Here is a 24,490-nt window from a genome sequence, read left to right on the forward strand (position 1 = left end):
CCAGCATGCAATTTCCTCACCCAGATGAGGCCCTCGGGCCAAAAAGTTTGTCCAGCCCTTTATAGTAGGTTGTCTAAACTATATTTCCCTAGTTTGCTTATGAGAATGTCATCTGAGACTAACAAATTGGACACTAAAGTCAAGATATACTCCTCTACTGCTTCCCCTGCTCCACAAGGCTTGTTACCTTGTCAAAGAAAACTTCTCATTATTATTATTTATTTGTATTAAAAGTAATGTCTAGAGGCCTTGAGTCCAGTCAAGGCTCCTGCCCTAAAACTTTTACCATCAAAAAAGATGAGATAGACCAAGGGTGGGAGAAAAGGAAAAGCACTTTTATACCAAGATAACTGCATCCACACTAGAGGGGGTTGTATTGCTTCAACTATACTGGGGTAGAGCAGGTTGCTGTATGTGGAACTTCTCACCCCCTGTCCACTGGCATAGTTATAAAGTCATCCTTCCTCTCCCAAGGTCACAACCAGGACATGGACAGTCTTCCCTAGTAGTCGGAGTGTGAATCAGGACGCAGGCTGGGTTGGGTACCTGGAGATCATAGTCAGGCAGTAGGGTCCAGTAGCATAGGGGAAAACTACTTGCACTGACAATTTCCTGTCTCTCTGCTTGGATTAAATAGAAATAGGGAACCAATGAGGACCCTTGGATTTCCACCAATCAGATCCCAGGACTGGAGTCCTCTGTCTGTGTTGACCTTGTAATTCTAGTAATTTAACAGGGTACTGGGTGGCAGGTTGGAACTTACTGATGCCTAAGAGGGTTGAGGTTTCAGACCTGTGGTCCCTCAAACCCAGCCTGCTAAATAACTTCATTGGGTTTAGTTCTCAGAAAAATACACTAGAACTGAAGAAAAAAGAACAGTAGGGGAAACCCCCCATCATTTCCCAGCAGGGCATGCCATTCTGCCATCTAGAGAGATCCTTTTCACAACCCTGTTTTATTTCCTAACTAGAAATAACCATGTGTTTTGTGTCAGGAAGACTTTCTGCAATGAAATATTAAACCACTTTTGACAGTGTTACTAAAAATACATATATTTAGATATACTGGCAGGAACAAACGTGAAATGTTCTTTGGATAATTATGAACATGCTTTTCTCTGGAAAGATGCCTTTTGCCTCAATTAGTTGTTTTTCAAGTAAATACAGAGAAGGAGTTTGCTGAGGAACAGATGGGCTGGAATGAGGAGTAGAAATATTTTCTGTGAAAGAGGGGCCATATGATGTAATAAGCCACAGGAACAAAGTTCAGTTATTTTATACACTCATCCAGACCTCAAGACTGAAAATGCTTGTGGTGGTAATTTCAGTCTCTCTCATCTGCTTTTTGAAGTTGGCTTCATCTTCAGCTGCTTTTATGATGCATGTGGAGTTATACTCAGACAATAATGATTCAGTAACGATGGGGAAACATTTGTCAGTACTGTCATGCTTGGGATTGTGTTTGTGCTAAAGATGATATCCTGGTGTAAAGTCAGAGTATCTTCATTGAGTTTAATGCAGTTACTCTACATTTTCTTTTTTACACCCACCTACCTGTGAGAAAAATTGGCCTGTTGTGTCTCTTTATCTGTGTGACAAGGAGGCTGGGAATAACTGTCCACATATTTGAAAGAGCTTAATTATTCACCCCTTAATCAACCCCAAGACTCTCACATGTCATCCCATAGGAGAATGTTTACATGAGTAGACTTCAATGTGGTTATGGGTTGCATGAGGAAAGAATAACTGTTTAGGAGGGTTGACTGGGCATAACTAGATGTCATGGAAATGCAAGGAAAGCTCGGGGTGCACATCAGGAGACGTCACTTCTACTAGGCTGGGGAATAACCTCTCTAGGGAAATTATGCAATAGAATCATTCATAAATGGACTTGAAGGAGAGAAGGGACCATTATGATCATGTGGTCTGACCTCCTGCATAATACAAGCCAGAAAAATCTCCCCCAGTAACTTCTGCATGAGGCCCACCACTTCTGATGAGCTATCACATCTCTTTTAGAAAGAGATCCCATTGGTTCAGTAATATAAAACCACACTAGATCAAACACTGACGAGTATACCTGTATTGATAGGAGAGTGGCTAGGTGACCTAATGCTGTTTTACTGCATCTGTTTTATGACTCTTTGAAAAGAAATAGGGGATTTGACATGACCATCATATGGCTGAATTCTGCACTCTATGAAGTAACGTGGAAGTCAAGGAAATTGCAGTGGGATATAAACTAGAGCAGGATTAGGCAGAGAGCTGAGTTTGGCCTTGGTGTAGTTTCACTAGCCTATGAGCCCAACTCCTCCAAGGTATTTAAGTACCTAAAGATGCAGAGAGGTGCTTAGTGGGATTTTCAAAAGTGCCTCTGCAGGCGAAGCATCAACTCATGTGGCGTTCAATGGCAGTTAGATGCTTTTGAATATCCCACTTGCCTCTTTGGGCAGCTAAATACCTTTGAAAAACTGGCCCATACTGCCTAGTGTTTTAAATCTGTTGTGTGTTTATTTTCCAAACAATTTAACCAATGCTGGTGTCTTGTTCCAGACACCCCGTATGACACACTAGGATTCATAAATACTGTTACTTGGCTGCACAGTGGAGTGTCTTTCACTTCTGGAGAACTATAGCACGGTTTGGCCATAGCTTTTAGTATAGCTCCCAGGAGAGAATCTGCAGGGCAAGCCTCATCTTTCTGCATATCCCCAAACTGCTACACATCCAGCAGCCTCTGCTTGGGTGAGGAGTGGCTGTGGATTTAGTAGAGGCGGTGATTGCAGGTTAGAACTGCAGAGCTAGGAGTCAAGGGACACGTACACGGTCCATGATCACTTCTTGTTTGGCTCCGTAGAGCTAGTTCTGTTAGCTCTTCACGAACGCTAAATTCACTGATAAATGTTGATCAAAACAAAGCTCTGCCAGGTGTTTAATATTTATCATGTCTGTCTCAGTAGTGTTTCCGTAGTGGTAAACACTAGTCCTATTTACATTTTAGTTAACCTTTTACTTTAAAGACAAAAGTGCTGCTCATGAGCCATGCCGAAGAATCTATTTGATAAGAGAAGCCTAATGGATGGTTTGGATGGACTCCAAAGGCTCCGTTGTACCTATTCGAACTAAGCCGAAATTTTTCAGCACTTAGTAACAAAATCCAGAGGTGCATATTGGCTCAGCGCTGCCTACAAAGCCAACAGACAAATGGGCCTTTTCTCCCCATGTAACCCTGATTCCCTAGTGTGTCAGCAACGGTGGCCTGCAAAGCAGGCTCTGTAACAGCACAGCCCAAATACCACTGGTTTATGTCTTGCTCTTGCCATTTAAACATGAAGGCTGAGATGTTAAAAGCTGCGTAAAAGAGATTCTCATGCCCAGTTCCCATTGGATGTGAAAATCCCCTAGGTGGAGCTGAAAATCTCCACCTTGGTCTGACTTCAATTTTCAGCACTGTAAGCACATGAAAACTATGTGACCTGGATATCTGGAAAACAAAGTACTATGCAATGATACACCCAGCTAGCCCTAGGTCCTGCAAGGTCCTATATGGCCTTAATTGTGTCTGCATGTTATGGGTGTGAAAAGGGAAGCCTGGCCCTTTTTAATTCCCTGAGCCAAGTTCATTTAAGTGAATGGGATGAGGCCATAAACTTAAGTGAAAGTAAGATCCAAGTTACCGCAGTGATCATCCTCCAAAAGGTATAATAAAAGAAGTCTGTAGTGGGCCAACTATACATGATATGGTCACCCATCCCATCCACCACAGTTCTTCTCCGACGTCAGGCCTGAAAGAGAGTCCATTTCCTGCAATTTCCCACTGTTGCTTCTGTGTGTCATTAGCTGAAGTTTGTAGGACTCTAAATGTCTCCATCTGGTGCATAGGGGACAGCATGGGAGGGGCAATATGTCCCACAAAACAAATACATGGAGCAGCGAGTTAACAGGATTTAGCCTGTTGGCACCTAGCACTGCTTTCTAAGATCATGCTGGGTATTAATTAACACCAGAATGCTTTGGCTCTTTTAAGGCGACTCCTGCACTACCATCCTACCCATTCCAGACAGCAATTATAAGTTTAGTTACTCTCGACAGACAAGCCTCTGCAAAAGAAATGTGTTCGGTTTGATGTTCAGATATACTGCGGGGTCCAGCATCCATGAATGATCCAGCTCCAAAGAGTTATGATCTCTTCATGGTACTATTTAGATTGATTGACGTGTTGCTGGAAACAGTGTGTGGGTATTTTCAATGACAAAACCAGCTATAACAGGCAGACACAAGTACAGCCAAATTGTTATATAAATCATCAGTAGAGTAAAGAGCAGCACTACTTGTATACAGTAAAGTCTGGAACTACCATACCATAGATCTTCTGGGACTATTGTGATTGATCACATTCATAGGTTATCCTTTCTCTTGGGACTCAAGACTGCATTCCTAATATCCATTCATCTTCTACACGTCTGTTTTCATGCCTGCTTCTGTGGATGGTATCGGTGGCCTTACATTGACTTTGTGCTAAGCACATTAGGGACCTCTCCTAGTGAAGCTGATTGCTAGGCTAATAGGCTGCATTATCTCCCCAGGAAAAAATATTTATATTATTTAGGTAAATATTTCTTATCTAGAACATCCTGCTTGCTGAAATTTCATGGAGGTTGATTTTCATTCTGATTGGGTAACATTTTATAGTGTAAATGACTGTGCAAGGTGCAGGACAATGAGGCCCTGACTGCATGTCTATTTCCAGGTTCAAAGTCTCATCAAGGTGATGTGACTTGCCTAGATCGCCCAGCAGGCATAGAACCTAGCTCTCCTGAATCTCTGTGCTAGCCATTAAGCCACACTGCAGCCACTTCTCTTATGTAAGAGGCAGTGATGTCCCAAGCTAACCAAGTTTCCTCATGACCTAGAACAGGACAGCTCATATAATGTTTCCACGTGAATGTAATGGAGTTGCACAGTGATGCATCGTTACACCTCCCCCGACACTGTACCATGCAGTACATGAGTCTCACTAGCAAGGACAGAGATTACATTCAGTCTTTACAAACTGTACTGAGTTCATGTTCCTCTGAGTCCCTGGCTCCACAAAGAGACTCATGCTAAATATGTCTCTTTATCATCGGCTTTGGCTAAAGAGAAAATTGTGGCCAGTATCCTCTCTAGCTGGATGATTTGTGCTGTTTCCCTTGACTATTAAGCAGGGGAACAGAAGCAGCAGCAAAAACTTGACCTCATTTAGAAGAACTCCAATTATTTATGACCCTTTGTTATGAACAGTTAGTGCCAGCACCTTTCGTCTTACTTTGCTACTGTGGGCTGCATGTACTGTAACAGAGGCCTGGTCTACACTAGGACTTTAATTCGAATTTATCAGCGTTAATTCGAACTAACCGCTCAACCGTCCACACCAGGAAGCCATTTAATTCGAACTAGAGGGCTCTTTAGTTCGAATTTGGTACTCCACCCCGGCAGGTGGAGTAACGCTAAATTCGCACTTGCTAGCTCGAATTAGGCTTGGTGTGGATGCTAATCGAACTTAGTAGCTCCGGGAGCTATCCCACAGTGCACCACTCTGTTGACGCTTTGGACAGCAGTCCGAGCTTGGATTCTCTGGCCAGCCACACAGGAAATGACACGCGAAAATTTGAATTCATTTTCCTGTCTGGGCGGTTTGAATCTGACGTTCTGGTTGCACATCGGGGCGAGCTCCGCAGTACCTGCAACGATGCAGAGCTCTCCAGCAGAGGAGTCCGGGCAATCCCAGAATAGAAAGAGGTCCCCAGCATGGACTGACAGGGAAGTCATGGATCTGATCGCTGTGTGGGGCGAGGAGTCTGTGCTCTCGGAGCTGCGCTCTAGCAAGCGAACGCAAGACCTTCGAGAAGGTCTCTAAAGCCATGAAAGAGAAAGGATACAGCCGGGATGCGATGCAGTGCCGCGTGAAAGTGAAGGACCTAAGACAAGGGTATCAAAAAGTCAGAGCGGCAAACGGACGCTCCGGAGCCCAGCCCCAGACATGCCGCTTCTACGAGGCACTGCATGCCATTCTAGGTGGGTCTGCCACCACTGCCCCACCAGTGACGGTGGACTCCGAGGACGGAATAGTGTACCGGGACAGTTCCTCCTCCATGTTCGCCGATGGGGAAGATGAGGAAGGGTCTTTTGAGGACGGCGCAGGCGACATCGAACCCACTCCCGCTTTCCCTGACAGCCAGGATCTCTTCATCACCCTCACAGAGATCCCCTACCAACCGTCCCCGCCCGTGAACCCGGACTCAGAATCAGGGGAAGGATCAGGCGGTAAGTGCTACAAACAGGGAAACATTTATTTTTTAAGAAACAGGTATATATATAAAAAATAGAAATACTATATAAAAATTTTTAAATATCAAACTATACAAACAGTAGGTCTACACATATAGGGATCGAGCAATAATCCTCTGGGGACAGTTCAAAAAAGCTCTCAGAGAGCAGCTGGAAAAGCCTCAGCAGGAGGTTTCTTGGGAGAGGTGCTTTATTGGGTGCTCCATGGAAGCACACTCTTCCGCGCCAGGCCATCCGAAGGTAAAGGGGAAGCATCGCTTCTACGAGCATGGCAGCGTATGGTCCTGGTCTGTGCAGGGCTTCTGTTAGCATCCGCTCTCTCTGAGTCCTCCTGACACGCCTCAGGGTAATGTCGTTCTGGAAGTGCTGCATCTAATTAGGGGAATTAGTGTACTGTTACTATTGTGAATGGTAGACTTTTACTTTGCATAAGAATGACCCTCGCTTAACAGACTTTTCCTTTGCATAAGAATGACCCTCGCTTAACAGCCACGTGTTTGAGGGCACAGAGGAAAAGCATACAGTGATCTTTCCCGTGCACTGGCGGTAGTGGCTGCAAAAGGGTCATCTTTTCTGCTTTGCACATTGCCTTTTGCAGGAGAGCACAGCTAACCACTAACTGATAAGCAGTATGTACTGTAAGGCTTACCAGGACTTTGTGCAAGAGGGATGCAGCTGTCTCTCCTCGCTTGTGCGCTATCCAGTGCAATGGCGCCGCCAATGAGAGCGTATTCCGAAATCTCGGACTAGTTCTGACATCTCCTGAGACTTGGTTCCCTCTTTGGTCTTGTTAACTGAAACTGACTAGACTGTGTTTACTGTTGGCAAACATGTATGTGTTCAAGGAAATCACCTACTTTTTCGCATCACACAGCTTGGCTCCTTCCCGGACTGCCCCGGCATCCCCCTCGCAGAGGCTGGCTCAGATTAGACGCCGAAAGAAAAAGACTAGGGACGACATGTTCCAGGAACTGATGGCCTGCTCCAGAGCGGAGGCGGCAGAGCAGAGACAGTGGAGGGAGACCCTGTGTCAGCAGCATCGCACACACCTGGAACGGGAGGATAGGTGGCGGCAGGAAGACCAGCAGGCGACTCAAACGCTGCTTGGTCTAATGAGGGAGCAAACGGACACGCTCCGGCGCCTTGTAGATGTTCTGCAAGACCGCAGGCAGGAGGAGAGAGCCCCCCTGCAGTGCATCTGCAACCGCCCTCCAACGCCAAGAAGTCCTGTCCCCCCCTCACCCAAAGTTACAAGAAGGAGGGGCGGTAGGGGCCGTGAGAACTGTCCCTGCACCGCAGCAGACCGATAATGTTCGAGACAACTCTGGCGCTGTAAATTTGTACAAACTCTTTCCTTACAGCATCAACCAGTCCCAACTCCAAGTTTAAACCCCCCACTGTGTACTACATTATTAAAAGCGGTTTGGTGTTACTCAATGTTTCCGTCACGTTTCCGGTGTCAGAAGACTTTCTGTGGGTGTGTGTGGGGGGGTTGAATTGTAATTTCAGTGCATAGCCCACAGTGCCATGGTACAGACTTGGGTGCAGGGTCAACTGCAGGGCACACACAGACTGCAGTCACTAGGCACCAGGGACAGTCTGTGTGGTGTATGCTGCCCCGGGTCTTTCCTTGATGTCTATGCTTGTCCAGGGTCCTGGTGCCTGCCATCCCCGAATGTAAAGGCAGGCTTCCCTTCACATGCACTTGGACCGTAGCCACGATCCTCCCCGGTGCCCTGAGCCCCAAAAAGAGCCCTCATACAGGGGCAGATACTCACCCTTCCCCCACACCCCTCACCCCTTCCAACGCCCAAACCCACAGCCGTCATGTTAACCCCTATCCAAAGACGGCACCCCTCGCCCCTTCCTGCAAACCCACCCATCAGTGCACACCTTACCCAGCACAGAATGCTTCCATGTTTCAACCAAGAAACAGAAATGCAAAGTCAACAAAAGATTTATTATTAATTACTAAAACATGTCCTTAGTTTTAAAACGTCCTTTGGAAGTGGGGGAAACTTGGTTTGTGATCAGGCTCTCTTAAAATCAAGTGGACAGTCACAGGTTACCCTGCTCTGCGAGGAAACTCGCTTTCAAAGCCTCCCTGATGCATATCGCTTCCCGCTGGGATATTCTCTCAGCACGGGTGTCTGGCTGATCGTAAACAGCAGCCAGGCGATTTGCCTCAACCTCCCAAGCGGCCAAAAGGTCTCGCCTTGCTCTCACAGAGATTGTGGAGCACACAGCAAGCAGCAATAACTACGGGGATATTCTTTCGCTGATGTCCGAGCGAGTCAGTAAGGTCCGCCATCTCCCTTGAGACGTCCGAAAGCACACTCCACCACCATTCTGCACTTGCTCAGCCGGTAGTTGAAGAGTTCCTTTTCACTGTCCAAGGCGCCTGTATAGGGCTTCATGAGCCAGGGCATTAGCGGGTAGGCTGGGTCCCGAGGATCACTGTAGGCATCTGCACATCCCCAACCGTTATTTTGTGGTCCGGGAAGAAAGTACCTGCCTGGAGGCGTCTAAACAGACCAGAGTTCCTGAACACACGCGCGTCATGAACCTTGCCCGCCCACCCGGCGTTGATGTTGGTAAACGTCCCCTATGGTCCACCACAGCTTGCAGCACCATTGAAAAGTAGCCCTTTCGGTTAATGTACTCGCTGGCCTGGTGGGCTGGTGCCAGGATAGGGATGTGAGTCCCATCTATAGCCCCACCGCAGTTTGGGAATCCCATTGCGGCGAAGCCATCTATGATGACCTGGACATTTCCGAGAGTCACTACCTTTGAGAGCAGTTGCTCAATGATTGCGTGGGCTACTTGAATGACAGCAATCCCCACGGTAGATTTGCCCACGCCAAAGTGGTTCGCTACTGACCGGTAGCTGTCTGGCGTGGCAAGTTTCCAGAGGGCTATGGCCACTCGCTTCTGCACACTCAGGGCTGCTCGCATCCTTGTGTCCTGGCGCTTCAGGGCAGGGGACAGCAAGTCACACAGTTCAAGGAAAGTGCCCTTATGCATCCTGAAGTTTCGCAGCCACTCTGTGTCATCCCAGACCTGCAGCACTATGCGGTCCCACCAGTCTGTGCTTGTTTCCCGGGCCCAGAATCGCCGTTCCACAGCATGAACGTGACCCATTGCCACCATGATCTCCACTGCGCGGCGTACCCTGCTTTCTGAGAGGTCTGTGCCACTCTCCTCACCGCGCTGCCGGAGCCTCCTCGCCCGATTTCTCAGCAGCTGACTGTGGAAGAGGTGGACGATAAGATGCGAGGAGTTGACAACGGCCATAAGTGCAGCGATGATCGCAGCGGGCTCCATGCTCGCAGTGCTGTGGCGTCCGCGCTGTAACCGACCAGACAAGGGCGCGAACAGATTTCCCGCCGGCGCTTTCAAGGAAGAGAGGGAGGGCGTGATTGACGGTTCAATGACGACACTAACCCAAAACCACCGTCGGCACATTTTTCCCCCCAGCATGCATTGGGGGGAAATCCCAGAATTCCAATGGGCAGCGGGGAGTGCGGGAACTGTGGGATAGCTTCCCACAGTGCACCGCTTCCAAAGTCGAAGCTGGCCCCGTGAATGTGGACTCAGAAGTTCGAATTTGTGTATTTAGTATGGATACACAAATTCGACTTATTAAGGTCGAATCCACAAATTCGACTTAAGTAGATTCGAAATAGTCCTGTAGTGTAGACAAGGCCAGAGGTAGCCTCTCACAGAGCTGCATTGGCTGCTGCTTAGGTCTGTTCAGAGGGGCAAATACCACAAAACATTTTCCATGAATGTATGTACACGACCAAAAGCTGGAGTGTCTTCAGCTGATGAACAACTCCACACACTACTGGGGTTTCCATCCGTCCATGCACCCATATACCACTGGGCATTCCCTCAACATCAAATGGCTACTGCCTGCTACTCTGAAATTAACTCTATCTGAAAGACAGTTCTTAGTTCCCTTCCTGTGGCTGAACCTCTCAGAGAATGGTGTTTCACCTCTTGCCTTCCATATTTCTTCCCAGTATGTTCATGACTGTGCTAAAAGCGTAGGTGAAAACTGTGATCATCATTCCAAAAGCCGAAGGCTGGATTGTCTTCTCTTGAAAGGGATTTTAGTGCTGGTGGAAAGGACCAGATTGAGATCCCTGAAGGGACTGAAGGCCTCTGTTTGTCCACAGAATAGTACCATGTGGGCAGGAACAGCCTAACTGAGTGTGATTTCTGAACACAAGATGTTGTTTCCTCAATAGCATGGTGCATCAGGATGAGCTAATTTAAACCTAGGACTTCACACTCTTCTCCACCAGTGAAGGGGGACTTGCCAAACATTCAGAGCCAGGGCATTTAATCTCATTGTTCAGGAGGCATTGCATGAACCTATTTAAAATTATCTCAGGTTGGTGGAGTCACAGTCCTTGAGTTTCTCTGTGTGTTTCAAGACTGAACAAACTCAAAAGACTCAAAGCAAAAGTCAACAGAATCTGCTGAGTGTTAGTGGCTTGGGGTTGAATCCATGCACAACTGCCAAGCATCACATTTTCTAACTGAAAGAATAATTAGTCCCAGACTTGCCTGAGATTTGGGATCCAGGTTAATTTGATACGTCCAATATATTTCTGGTAGCAGACAGTGTGCTAGCCACTGTTCAAACACAGAGAGAACCACAGATCCTGACCTGAGGGACTCACAATTTAAAGATACTTGAACCAAGTTCAGAAGATAGGAAATGTGGAATCCTAAATATTAGCAATGGAAAAGTGGTATATGTCATACAATCAATCCCCACTTTCGCTTAGAATCATAGAATTAGCGGGACCATCTATACCAATATTCTGTCTCCAGCAGTGGCCAACTGCTTCAGATGAAGCCGCAAGGCAGTTATTCAGTAACCTGTTCACAGGAAAAGTTGTCTTTTTTTTCCTGATCAAATTAGATACTGGCCCTGAAGCATGAGGGTTCCTAAATTATTTTTCATCCTTCTCCTAAAACACTCTCTAATCTTGTTATCCCTACAAACGTCTAATCCTCTTCTGAATCCCGATAAGCTCTTGGCCTCAGTGATACGCTATGGAATTCATTGCCACAAGATAAGTACATGGTGAAGGATTTCACCAAGTGTTCCATAAAACTATGCCAAACTTTTGTCAAGCCCCTCCTATGCTAGTGTTTGTATGATCTACTCAAAGGTTGTAAAAGATCGACACGTTCCAGCTCTGTTTCAGATTTCATTACAGAAGTTTTGTATCCAGGTAGCTCCAGTTTGGATGCTTCTCTGAAGCACTAGTGTCCAAACTTCCCAAAGTCTGCAAAATCGGGCTGCAAATCACATTAGAATGGGGGGTGGGGGTGGGAGGCTAATGCTATTTCCCAGACTTCCTGCTTCAGCTGGGCTATCCTCAAAATATTTATGGCACACTATCTTGGGATGTTGGTCTTTTTGCTTCTGGCCCTCACTAGAACCAGAAAAGAGAAAGAAGCTGGAAAATGACAAATGCAAACATGATTTACTTGATTTTTTTCCCCGCAAACCTCAAAGCAGTTTGGATGAATGTTCAGGTCACTTCCCAGTATTGACTTGGCTTACTTTGTTCATGCTTTCAAGATAAAGTATTATAGAACTAATCCAGATTGATGTTGGTGTCCATTTTGGCATTACTTGATGCTGCAGCTAAAAGTGAAACCTCAGAAAATGTTAAAACAAGTTTTTTACATTATTTAAACATAAAGAAGGGCCAAAGATTTAGAACATGCAGTCTCCGTCTGACCAAGGATATCACATGAAAGGTGTCTCTGAATACAATGTGTTCAGAACTCTCCCGGGTTTTAGATATTTTTGTTTGTTTGAAAAAGGAAATATAGAGTTTAATTTGGATAGTGAAACTAGGAGGTATTTTTAAACATTTATAATTTCAGTTGCCCACATGACATTACTTTGGTTGTTCCAATCCAGTACCTAGTGGACAGGTAGCCACCTCACCACACAGAAAAGCTCAACCACAAATGCCACTAATTGGCACCCCTGCTGGAAGTTTCAGCAAGAAGGCCAAGGCTTGAAAAGACCTGGAAGACTCATCAAGACCGTTTGAGCCACAAAGGTTTGAAGTACGTTGTCAGGGCAGTGTGGGAATCTTGAACTGCTGTTACCTTTGTTCTGTGGGGAAAAGGGTTCAGACTCAAAGGCTGTCAACCCAAAACATAACCAATTAAGTTCACATAAAAATTTATAGAATGGTTCTTAGTTCTTCAATAGCATCTTGTGCCCATAGCTCTTCTCAGGAAGATATCTGGAACCCTTTGCAGTATGGGACTGATGAGCCAGGTGGAGGCTATAGCTTGAGGTAAAAAATTGTAAATTAAACATCAGCTTTTCCTGTAGGATTTCAGGTTTGCTTTGCCCTTGTTTTGCCCCTGTCTTTCAGCTTCAGATAACAGAAGCTAGTGGTTTTTCTAAGCTTTGCAGCTGAACACAGCTTCCCCTGCTTTCCCTAGGTCCTAGGCCTCATGCGACTGTGGATGTGAAGATCCTTCCTGGCTCTGCCTTTATTGTGCAATCTCTGACATAGGGCCTGACCCGGTGTAATAGTGAGCACCCTTAACATCCACTGAAGACCATGGATACTCAGCAGTGTGCAAGGTTAAGACCTTTATTACCATGAGATTTGCCAACAAAGAAAGAACTCAGTTCTAGTTCTAAGCACTTGTGTTCCAAATTGTTCCAGTTTCTTTGGCTGCTAATTTATACCTGCTTGTTTCTTTGCTTTTATTCCATAAATCCCTGAACTGAAGCCCACTGAAGTCAATGCAAAGACTCCCATTTACACCAAAGAGCTCTGGATTAGGCCTTGTATTTCTGGATTGGGAGTTAGGCCAGCGTATTCCTTCCTCCCTTATTTCGCTGCCCTTCGTATGTAATTTATTTCCAGTGTTGTTCTCCAGAGTACCACAGCATGGGCGCCAACTTATATGGGCTCCTGGGGCTTTAGCCCCAGGAATATTCACAGTCAGGGGCTCTGCTCCAGCAATATTTGGAGCTAAGTTTCTCCCCTGCTCTGGGCTGCCGGCAGCCACTGGGAGCCCAGAGCCTTTTAAATCCCAGCCGCGGCTGGGAATCAGAGGGCTCTGGGCTGCCGGCAGCCGCTGGGAGCCCAGAGCCTTTTAAATCCCAGCCGCAGCTGGGAGTCAGAGGGCTCTGGGCTGCCTGCAACTGCGGGGAGCCCAGAGCCTTTTAAATCCCAGCCGCGGCCGGGAATCAGAGGGCTCTGGGCTGCCCGCTGCGGTGGGGAGCCCAGAGCCTTTTAAATCCCAGCCGCGGCCGGGAGTCAGAGGGCTCTGCGCTGCCCGCTGCGGCGGGGAGCCCAGAGCCCTCTGATTCCCGGCCGCGGCTGGGATTTAAAAGGCTCTGGGCTCCCCGCGGTTTCAGGCAGCCCAGAGCCCTTTAAATCCCAGCTGCGGCTGAGATTTAAAGGGCTCTGGGCTCCCCGCCCCTGCAGGCAGCTCAGAGCCCTCTGATTCCCGGCCGCGGCTGGGGTTTAAAGGGCTCTGGGCTCCCCGCGGCTGCCAGCAGCCCAAAGCCCTTTGAATCCCAGCCCCCGGCCGCTGATTGCCCCCTCCCCAGACCCCTGCCCCAACTGCCCCCCAGGACTCCCACCCCCTATCTAAGCACCACTGGTCCTTGTCCCCCAATTACCCCCTCCTGAGACCCCCGCCCCTCACCGCCCCTTGGGACCTCAGCCCCTCTCTACGCCTCCCTTCTCCTTGGCCCCAACTGCCCCCCCCGAGACCCCACCCACCTTCCCCCCAGGACCCTCTTACCTGTCCCCTGATAAACCTCCTGGACTCCCATGCCTATCCAATTGCTGCCTGTCCCCTGACTGCCCCGCCAAACCTCTGCCCCATCCAACCCCCTGCTCCTTGTCCCTTGACTGCCCCCCGGAACCCCCTACCTCTTCTCCAACCCCCAAACCACTTACTGTGCCACTCAGACCAGTGTGTCTGGCTCCGTGCAGCTCCAGACAGTTGCTGCCATGCTCCCCCATGGAGCCCACAGCCCTCTCCCACCCCCAGCACCTGCCTTCCAGATTTGAACACCTCAAAATTCAGGAGTGCTCAAGCTCGGTTTGGGCAGCTTTTACTTCATTTTTCCCAAATCAGTTTCCCCTGCAAGGTGCCAACTGAAGGTGTTGGAGAACAGAGAGATCGGGTGGCCTCTTAATGCCTGGAAAAGAGACAAAGGCCAGAGAAGGGAGTGTCAGTGCCTGTGCGGACTTCTGGGAAGTGCACGGTGTGGAAGGGGATGCTGTGATGCTTTGGAACAACTCCATACAAAGCCAGTCAGGACTCTGGGGGAGCCTCCTCTCTTGGAGCATACTGTCTCCAGGGCAAGAAGCTTACACCTTCCTGGGTCTGACCTCGGAGCATTCAGCATGCCCTTCCACATCATGCACTTTCCACAGCGAGTCTGCCCAGGCTGGTCCTGGGGCAACCAGAGGTCCCTGCACCCCAACTCCGCAATCAGATGTGACTCTCAGCCAGACAGTAAAACAGAAGGTTTATTAGATGACGGGAACACAGTTTAAACAGAGCTTGTTGGTACAGAAAACAGAACCCCTCTGTCAGGTCCATCTTGGGGGGTGGGGAGCCCAGAACCAAGTTCTGGGTCTCTCCCCATTTCCCCAGCCAGCTCCAAACTGACACTCCCTCCTCTGGCCTCTGTGTCTCTTCCGGACAGGGAGGCCACCTGATCTCTTTGTCCCCAACACCTTCAGTTGGCATCTTGCAGGGGAAACTGAGGCACCCACACAGTATTCAGAGAAAATATTAACATTCCCACTTCATCACAACAGGTGCAACAAAATATAATACTGTATATTGAAGTAGGCAAGTGCTGCTTCTGATTTTCCACTTTTAATTGACCCTTGTAATCTTGTGGCACTGACGCGTTGTAGCTTCATTTTATATCGGCTTACAGGGCGGGAGCAGGGGGGCACCACCATTTTGGGCCCCACCAAAAATTATACAAACCTGCCGCCTATGTACCACAGTGCTCCTTGGGGAACGCAAGCCCCAGGTGCAGGTCTTTGTTCTCTAAAGCCATAAAGAGGGTGTGTGAATATTAATGACCTGTTGAGCTTGCATTGTATAAATGAGATGTTTGTTTACACAGCTGTGGTTTAGCATTAGCAATTTAGGGTAGTGCGGTATTAATACCATGGTAGTTGTGTGAGCATTATGAAAGAAGGGCTCTAATTAGGTGAGGTAGTGTGGGCCAGTGAATAGGCCCCCTGGCTTGTGAGTCAGGAGATTAGGGTTCTGTTCCTGCTTCTACCACTCTCCTGTTCATATGTCCTTCATCAAATCATTTCACTTCACCTTTCTCTGTTCCATTTTCTTCTTGTAAAATTGGGGTGAGGATACTTGCCTGCCTCTGAAGTGCTTTGAGATGCATGGATGAAAAAAAGCACTATTCAAGAGCTGCATATATTGTGTGGGCATCAACTATAACTGTCCTTACAGGAATAATTAGTCAAGTGTTGCCTAAAATGTTTATATAACCGACAACAATTATATAAAAAGGTCAACCTGTGGAACTCCTTGCCAGAGGATGTTGTGAAGGCCAAGACTATAACAGGGTTTAAAAAATGAACTAGATAAATTCATGGAGGATAGGTCCATCAATGGCTATTAGCTAGGATGAGCAGCGATGATGTCCCTAGCCTCTGTTTGCCAGAAGCTGGGAATGGGCGACACGGGATGGATCACTTGATGATTACCTGTTCTGTTCATTCCCTCTGAATCACCTGGCATTGGCCACTGTCAGAAGACCGGATACTGGGCTAGACTGACCTTTGGTCTGACCCAGTCTAGACGTTCTTATGGTCTTAAATGCATTTATTCTGAATTCATTCAGTCCTCAGATAGTGGAATTCAAAGTCTGAATGCACACCAGGGACGCAGGCCACGCTGTAGTAGATGTTTTAGCAGTGAGTATAATGTACTTTTGTACAGGACATAGGATTCTTATTGGGACACTGCTAAAGGGAATCCACTAGTAGAGTGCAGTTCATGGAACCACTCAGCAAAAAATCTCCCCTTGCTGTACACAGACTCAGGAGAATAAGTGCTGTACAATGTTCCTCTTAATATTCAGAGTTCCCCCCCCCAAAAAAAGGGGTGACTAATGTGATATATAATTGTATGACAACTGACACTAAATTTGCATGTTACCATTCACTGAAAATCTCAGAATCTGATGCATTTGTTTATTGAGCTGCTGAACGTGGGGAAAAATCCCACCTTCGAACTTTGATATTTCCAGTAAAGTCATCAAGAGCTCATCGTATTGGATTTCAACTCAAGTGCCTCAGAATCCCAGAAACCCCACCCTTGAGGCCATGGATGTTTGCTTGATGGGCTGGTCTCTGTAGAATGGGCTCAAAGGTCTGGTATTCCTACAACCCTGGTAAGTGAAGGGCTCAGTTGATCTGGTCTGCAGGTGGTAGTTCCCATGTATTATGCAGATACTATGGTGATGGGGACCATCTAAGCATCTCTATAAATAGATTGAGTTGGATACTACTGCAGAAGCTGGCTCCTAAGGGAAACATATTCCTGAGTGGGCAGGTAGACCAAATTTATATTTTATCTCCTTTTCTCTTCTGCTGGCTCCACAAAAAGCGTCCTCACAGCCTCACCCCTGCATATGGTTGGGTGTTATTTTATCCTTTCTACAGATGAGGAAAGAGGAAAATATACTACCCAAGATGACACAGTGAATGAGTGGCAGGGCTGGGAACAGGACATAGACATCCTGGACTCCTAATTAACTGTTCTAACCACTGTACTGAGGCTCACTAGCTCCTTTGTGTTGGTTACTTAAGAAGGGATTTGACCCTCTTTATCCCTAAAGCTTTAAAACTTAAAAAAGCTTTTTGACCTCTTCCTATATTTTATGGAAATATTTAGTATGAGCAATGGATGAGACAACAAGCTTCTACTCATATTACATTGGCATCAAATGGCCCCAAGTCAGATCAGAGCCCTAATATGCTACACACAGTGCACACAGGGAGAGACCGTCCAGGAGCTTACAAGCATGCTCTCCTCAGAGACAAAGGGTGAGTGAAAGGAAGTAACATCCCCCGTTTGCAAAAAGGCCCCTGACGCACAGAGAGAATGTGTCTTATTCAAGGTCACAAAGGAATATCCATGGCTGAGTTAGGAATTGAGGCCCAGATCCTCAAAGGTATTTAGGTGCCTAAATCCCACTGAAATCAATGGGAATTAGGGACTAAACTCCTGAGGATCCAGGTAGAGTTGCCAACCCTCCTGGATTAATTCCTGGAGACTCCAGGACAAAGATTAATCTTTAATTAAAGATTAATGTTATGTGATGAAACCTCCAGGAATATGACAAACCAAAATTGGCAACCCTAGGTCCAGGCCTGAGGCCAGGTCTCCTGCATCCCAATCTAGTGCCTTAATCACAGAACCAGCCATTCTAATTAGTGCTCTTAGATACAGTATGTCATCTGGGCCCAATGCATGGATAAAGAGACTGTCTGTGCCATGCTATGATCATTGGAGCTGGTGTTTGTACACTTCATTAGCCTCCATCCCCAAAGATATGATCCTGGGTTTAACCAGGCTTTGATTTAGCTGGCTGTTGTTTGCTTGAATGATGCTAACAATGCTGACTGTTTTTCTCATTCGGTTGTGCAACTGGGAAATGAGGAGGAGCGGGTAGAGACTGGCTGCACAGCAGTGAATTCTGCCTGCATTTCCTAGTGTGAATGTGAAAATTATTCTGTGTTAACCAGCACATGCTGTACCTGTGACTGCAGCTCCCTAGCTGTCAGCTGGAAACAATTGCAGTGGCGGCCTGGTACTGAGGAAGATGGCTAATCTGATTGCTGCTACATCCCTGCTTTCTGCTGCAGAGGTTACCTGGCCTTGGTTTGCTGCCAGTCACATCTGGTTATCTTCATCAATGTCCTAATCCTGGGGACTTTATCTCTTCTGTGGGAGGAAGTCACCAGGTGACCGTCTGTGCACAGTGTGATTTGCTGCTGCCACCTCTCTCCTTGCATCCCCTGGGGATTAAATGAATTCGAGAGGATTAAATGGAGACTGGATATGGTTGTACAATGGCAAGTTGCTGTTAAATCAGCAATAAGGATCTGAGTTTTAAGAAAAAAAGCTAAGAGGCAGAGAAGCAAGTGGATCACTCTTAGGGCGGAATTAATTACTTAACACGTCATACATGAATGACATTTTGTTTTACATACCGTGATCACCAGCACAGTCAGTCATTTTTCTCTTTCCTCGGGCAGTAGATCCAATGCTTGTTTTTTTGTGGTTTGCCTTCTCCTTACATACCTCTACTAAATGAATGGTAAAGAGGGTAGATGAAATATTCCTACTCAGACACTCATTATACACGGGGAGAGTTGCTGAAATGGAAAGGTGGAAAATGCAACACGATCAAAGGAAATCCTTTTGCACACAACGAATTTGCAGAACTCATTGCCACAAGATGTCATTTCTGCCAAGAGTTTAACATGATTCAAAAAGGCATCAGCTGCAGATATGTGTGATGTTCCCCTGGTATTATCCAGACCAGTGATTTGCTAGGTCACTCCAATCCTTGACTCTAGGAGCCAGCCTTACCCTGCTCTGCTGTGAGAACCCCCACTCCTGGGCTGTTCACACACAGCCTCTAGGATGTAAGCTGCTCCTTGGATTGTGCAACCAAATTACACTAGCCAATATCTCCGGTCCCAGACATAACCCTAGGAACCTCTGTCTTGCAGTGTCCAGTTATGCCCGCTGGACGCTGCAAGCTTATATGAGTTCGTCAATTTAACAATGAAATTGATATGTACAAGGCTTGTTATCCCAAGGGGCATCTCTGTCACACTTCAAACCAAACGCACTGCTTCAGGCAGAGTAAACAAAAAGATTTATTAACTAAAAAGATGGATTTTAAGTGATTATAAGTCAAACCACAAGAAGTCAGATTTGGTCAAATGAAATAAAAGCAAAACGCATTCTAAGCTAATCTTAACACTTTCAATGCCCTTACAAATTTAGATGCTTTTCACCACAGAGTGGCTGGTTGCCCTTCAGCCAGACTCTCCCCTTTGATCAGTGCTTCAGTCGCTTGGTGGCGGTGGTGTCTGTAGATGTAGGAGGAAGAGAGAAGAAAAGCATGGCAAAAGTCTCTCCCTTTTATCATGTCCTTTCTTCCCTCTTGGCTTTGCCCTCCCCCCTTCAGAGTCAGGTGAGCATTACCTTATTGCAGTCCCAAACTGACCAAAGGAAGGGGGGGTGACTCACTCGAGAGTCCAACAGATCCTTTGCTGTTGCCTAGGCCAGTGTCTTTTATTCTTGTGAGGCTGGGCTGGGTTTGTCCCATACATGGCCTCATGAGGTGTGAGCTGTCCCTCTGCTCTTGGAGAGTTTTTGCCTGGTTTTGTTTCAAGCCATGAGGACACATTTTCAGCCTCATAACTATATACAGGTACAGAATGTCACAATATGGATAATGAGATGATCAGGAGTTTTAACAGTAAATATTAAAAACTAGGTAAGGGTATAGGGACTAATGCCGTCAACCATGAGGGTTTTTACCAACTTCTGGCTATTGAGAGTTAGGAGGAAACCTTTCTTAGGTGCACACGTGCAACCCACTGATCAAAGTGTCTTATGTACTTGCCCAAGCTTGAGAATGTGTATTTATTGCTCCAATCTACTTTACTCAGTTTTTTAGCTCAAGCTGTAGGAAAGCATGGTTTTAGTACTAGAGGACCTTTGTTCAATTTCTAGTCACAACCAGTTTGACAGTCATCGCACATGCATACACAGCACATGAGGGTTAATACTGCAGTTTAAACCTTAACAGAATTTTCTACTGTGTATGCACCATAGCACATTTTCAAGTGTTTGCAGCTTTGTTACAACCACAGTTTTTCTAAATTTAGCAAAGCATATACTCTTCCTTGGGAACTATTCATATGCCAAGTTTCAGGTTTCTAAGTTCTGCCAGTTTTGAGCTATTCCCCCCCGCCCCCCCCCCGAAAAGAACTTTTTTTACACAAGGAAAATTGTTTTTATTCCACGCATTCTATACATCAGCAGTGGTTTTGCTGCAACTTGATAGTTACAACCATATTGGATTTTTTTTTAAATAAGTGTGAAACTTTTAAGCTCAAAAAGTGAATGTTTCAGCACAAGATTCTGCAGGAAGCTGCAGCCAGCATGGCCCTGTGGCCTGCCGTTTCCCGTAGCTTCCATTGGCAGGGAACAATGAACTGCAGTGACTGGGAGCTGCGGGGGGCCGTGCTTGCGGACGGTCAATGTCAGCTAAATGTCTCGCGGCCCACAATCAGATTACCCTGATGGGCCGCAGGTTACCCACCACTGCTCTAAGTATTTAGGCTCCTAATTTCCAGTGCAATCAATAGGAGTTAGGTGCCTAAATACCTTTTGAGGGGCTGGGCCTTTGATCGAGATTTTCAAAAGTGCTCAGCCCAGTGGGTGCTGCTGATCTCTTCTGAAACCCTGGCCATAACTGTCATAATGGGAGTTGCTGGGTGCTGAGCACTGTGGGAAAATCTCTCCCTTATTTAGGTGTCCAGATGGTAGTCGAACTCTTAATAACTTGGCCCCACATGCTCATTATATAACCAAGAGCCCAGCCTTGGATGCTGAAGCCCATTTCATTGAGGTATGGAAAGCGCTGACACATTTGCTTAATGTTAATTGTATATCCTGCAGTGGGCCTTGACCGTTCCAGCTAACTGTGAACTAGAGCACTGCATCAGGATCAACAATAAGGCTTTAAATGTCTGGGGATTTTCAAAGGAGACAAGGTAGTTAGGTGCCCAATTTCCCCTGACTTTCAATGAGTTTGGTGCCTAACTCCCTTTGACTCCATTCCCAACCTATACATTGATATTAAAGTGCAATCTCTCTAGATCTGGTTTTAAAATGAACATAACTTTCCTCTTTGTCTTTTGATGAACTGTATCAAGGAGTGGCTCCTTCATCCATGGTACACTCAATTTTGAAGCCAGAAGTGAACTGTAATTAGGCCGTTGAAATACGACTTGCTGCTTCTGCTTTTTGTTTACATGGTGAAAAGAATTCTTCTGCCATACTCTACATCACTGAGAATAGACTAATGGCTTGACTCCATGATACAAGAGAGACAAAGTGGATGAGGTAATACCTCTTATTGGACCAATTTCTGCTATTGAAAGAGAATCTTTCAAGCTACACAGAGCTCTTCTTTAAGTCTGGGAAGGGTACTCAGTGTTCATGATGCAGTATAAGTTCAGAGATATTGGTTCTGCCATTTCCATTGGCTTGGGAGATCCCAAAGCTCCTGCTGTCTTTGCCACTAATTTGCTCCCTGCTGGTATTGTAGTGCGACTAGGACTTGTGAAACTGCAGTGTTGGAATTCACCAGTTATTTATTTGGCACGGAGAAGGATTTTGAGCAGTTATATAGCTAATCTTGGCCATTAGGCTTGCTACAATTAGATTTGGATCTGAATAAAAGCTACAGGCCTGAACAGCCCCTAACTCTGGAGCTGTTCTTACCAACTTTCTTTCAGGTCTTTATCTTCATAATGATCTAAATCCAGATCCTGGGTTGGAACAACCTCAGGCTTTGGAAAATTTGGACTTAGGTTTGGATCTGAACTGTTACAGCTGAGGCACTTCTAGTTCATGTTTGAAAGAGCTATACTTCCTGGCACCATATCGTAGATTGAAGTCCTGGAAGAGATGACTCAGACCTTCATCCTTCCAACCGATGGGGTTCTTTTGGTTGCATTTGTGTGTGTGTTGTTTTAGAGATAGATTCAGAGCACAAATAGTTTGGAATATTGAGTCATTTCTAACTAGAAGTTGTCTCAGAATTGGTATTGTCTTTACATCAGAGATTGTCTCAGATGGGTAACTGGTTCAAATCCTGGGAAGTCTAAAACAGATCAGTGTCAAAGCAGGGATCATGTCAAACTTGACAGTTGCAAATCCTTGGCCATTTAATTTTAAACATTCATGACTTAAATACTAAACTTATTCTCCTCAAACTAGGCCTGTTTGGTCGATTTTTGGTGTCTTACAATCCAAACAAACATGAACTATTTAAGAAACCTCTGTTTAAATTATCATTATTTATTGGTATTATGGCCTTGATCTTGATGGGGTCTTTTGGTTGCTACCACATTATAGTAGGCACGGTATAAACACATAGTAAGATGATGATGATGATGATGATGATATATTAACTTACAGTGATATAAAGGCATAAATAGAATAGTGTAGTGCAGTGGTTCTCAACCTTTCCAGACTACTGTACCCCCTTTCAGGAGTCTGATTTGTTTTGCGTACCCCCAAGTTACATCTCACTTAAAACTACTTGCTTACAAAATCAGATAGAAAAATACAAAAGTGTCACAGCACAGTAGTACTGACAAATTGTTAACTTTCTCATTTTTACCACATAATTATAAAAAAAATCAATTGGAATAGAAATACTATACTTACATTTCAGTGTATAGCATATATAGCAGTATAAACAAGTCATTGTATGAAATTTTTTGTTTGTACTGACTTTTTTCTAGTGCTTTTATGTAGCCTGTTGTAAAACTAGGCAAATATCTAGATGAGTTATTGTACCCCCGGAAGATCTCTGTGTGCCCCTGGTTGAGAACCACCGGTGTAGTCCACAGGGTATTCTGCTTCTAAGAGAGGCTGATTAAATGTTACTAGTTGTTGTTGTTGTTTCTAAGGTTGTTTGTTTTTTAAAGCAAGCTGCAGTTTAGATACAGGAGGCCTCTTTGTGGCACACTGTTAGTAAACTGCCTTATTTGATTTGGCTTCTCTGTGGCCTGCCATCTGTCCCTTGCTAATTACACACAAATTAAAAGGTGATCATCCAGCTACTTATCTTTGGACTCCAAACAGCAGCACCAGCCAATGTATACTTAATGCACCAGTCGGCCTAGAGGCAACACACTCTTCACACCAGCCTGACTTCATCACTAGCGGCCCTACTCACAGCCATTATACCGCTCTATTTCTACTCGTTAAATGTGCTTAGTAAGTAAATACCACCTTCTGAATGCATAGGCCAGTTGTCTAGCTCAACGCCGGCAGCTCCAAACTTCTGCTGCGGCTGAGGCTGTCTGCTCGACTTGGCCAGGATATATCATTAGAACCATACGGGCTAGAAAGTTTGTTTGTTGCCTGCTTGCCAATTTGCCTGAATAGCCCATAGTGTAATCTGTCTTTCCTTAGTGGGAGGCAATGCCAAAAATAGCAAGCCAAGAATTTCTTCGTGTTATTTCTGGGATTGCGCCATGAACGGACATCAGAAGAAAGGAAAGAAAAAGAGGGAGAAAAGAGTTAGTGGTAGGGTACAAGTGTTTGTTGTTGTTGTTTTTGTTCACTGGAAAGGCTGCATCTCAGCCGCTTAGATTCTGATCTCCGTCTACAACATGTGATTGCTCCAAACTAGGTACAAATACACACCTATGTCAAGAGGAGGTTTTATCTGACTCAGGAAAACTGTCTGGAGAGCAAATGTACAGGTGAGATGGGGGGAAAAGTAAAACAACCCCACATATGCTCTCCAGGCATTGAATGCTCATCATTAGTTTGCATGAGGCAATTCAAGTCTCTTCTTTGGGGATAAATGTATTCTGTATATTCTATATATAGACTATCAGTTTAAGGGACCAGTTATGCCACCCTTTCTCACACTGAGTAGTCCCTTACTCCATGAGTAATCCCACTGCCATCAATGGGACTGTATGTGCAGTAAGGTACTGGCCATTGTGGCTAAGGGTGGCACAATTGGGGACCCAGAAGAATCAGGATTGACAGCAGCCTCCAGCTGAGCCGTGACTCTTTGTGGCAGGGCCTTTGTTCCATTGTGCAGTTTGTATTGTGGGAGATTGTGATGGGCCAGGTGCCCCAGCGCCCCCTCGCGGCAGGGGCGGGGTGGGGCCTAGCACTGCACCACTCGCTTGTCTTTCGGTCCGTCTCTGGTAGCCGGCGTATTACGGCCTAGCGGCCAGAGTCTATGGACACCCCCTCCGGGGTAGAGTAGCCGCGGCCTGGCCAGTGCCAAAATAGCAAGCCAAGAA

This window comes from Mauremys reevesii, linkage group 7 (assembly GCF_016161935.1).
Source record: "Mauremys reevesii isolate NIE-2019 linkage group 7, ASM1616193v1, whole genome shotgun sequence".
Lineage (NCBI taxonomy): Eukaryota > Metazoa > Chordata > Testudines > Geoemydidae > Mauremys > Mauremys reevesii.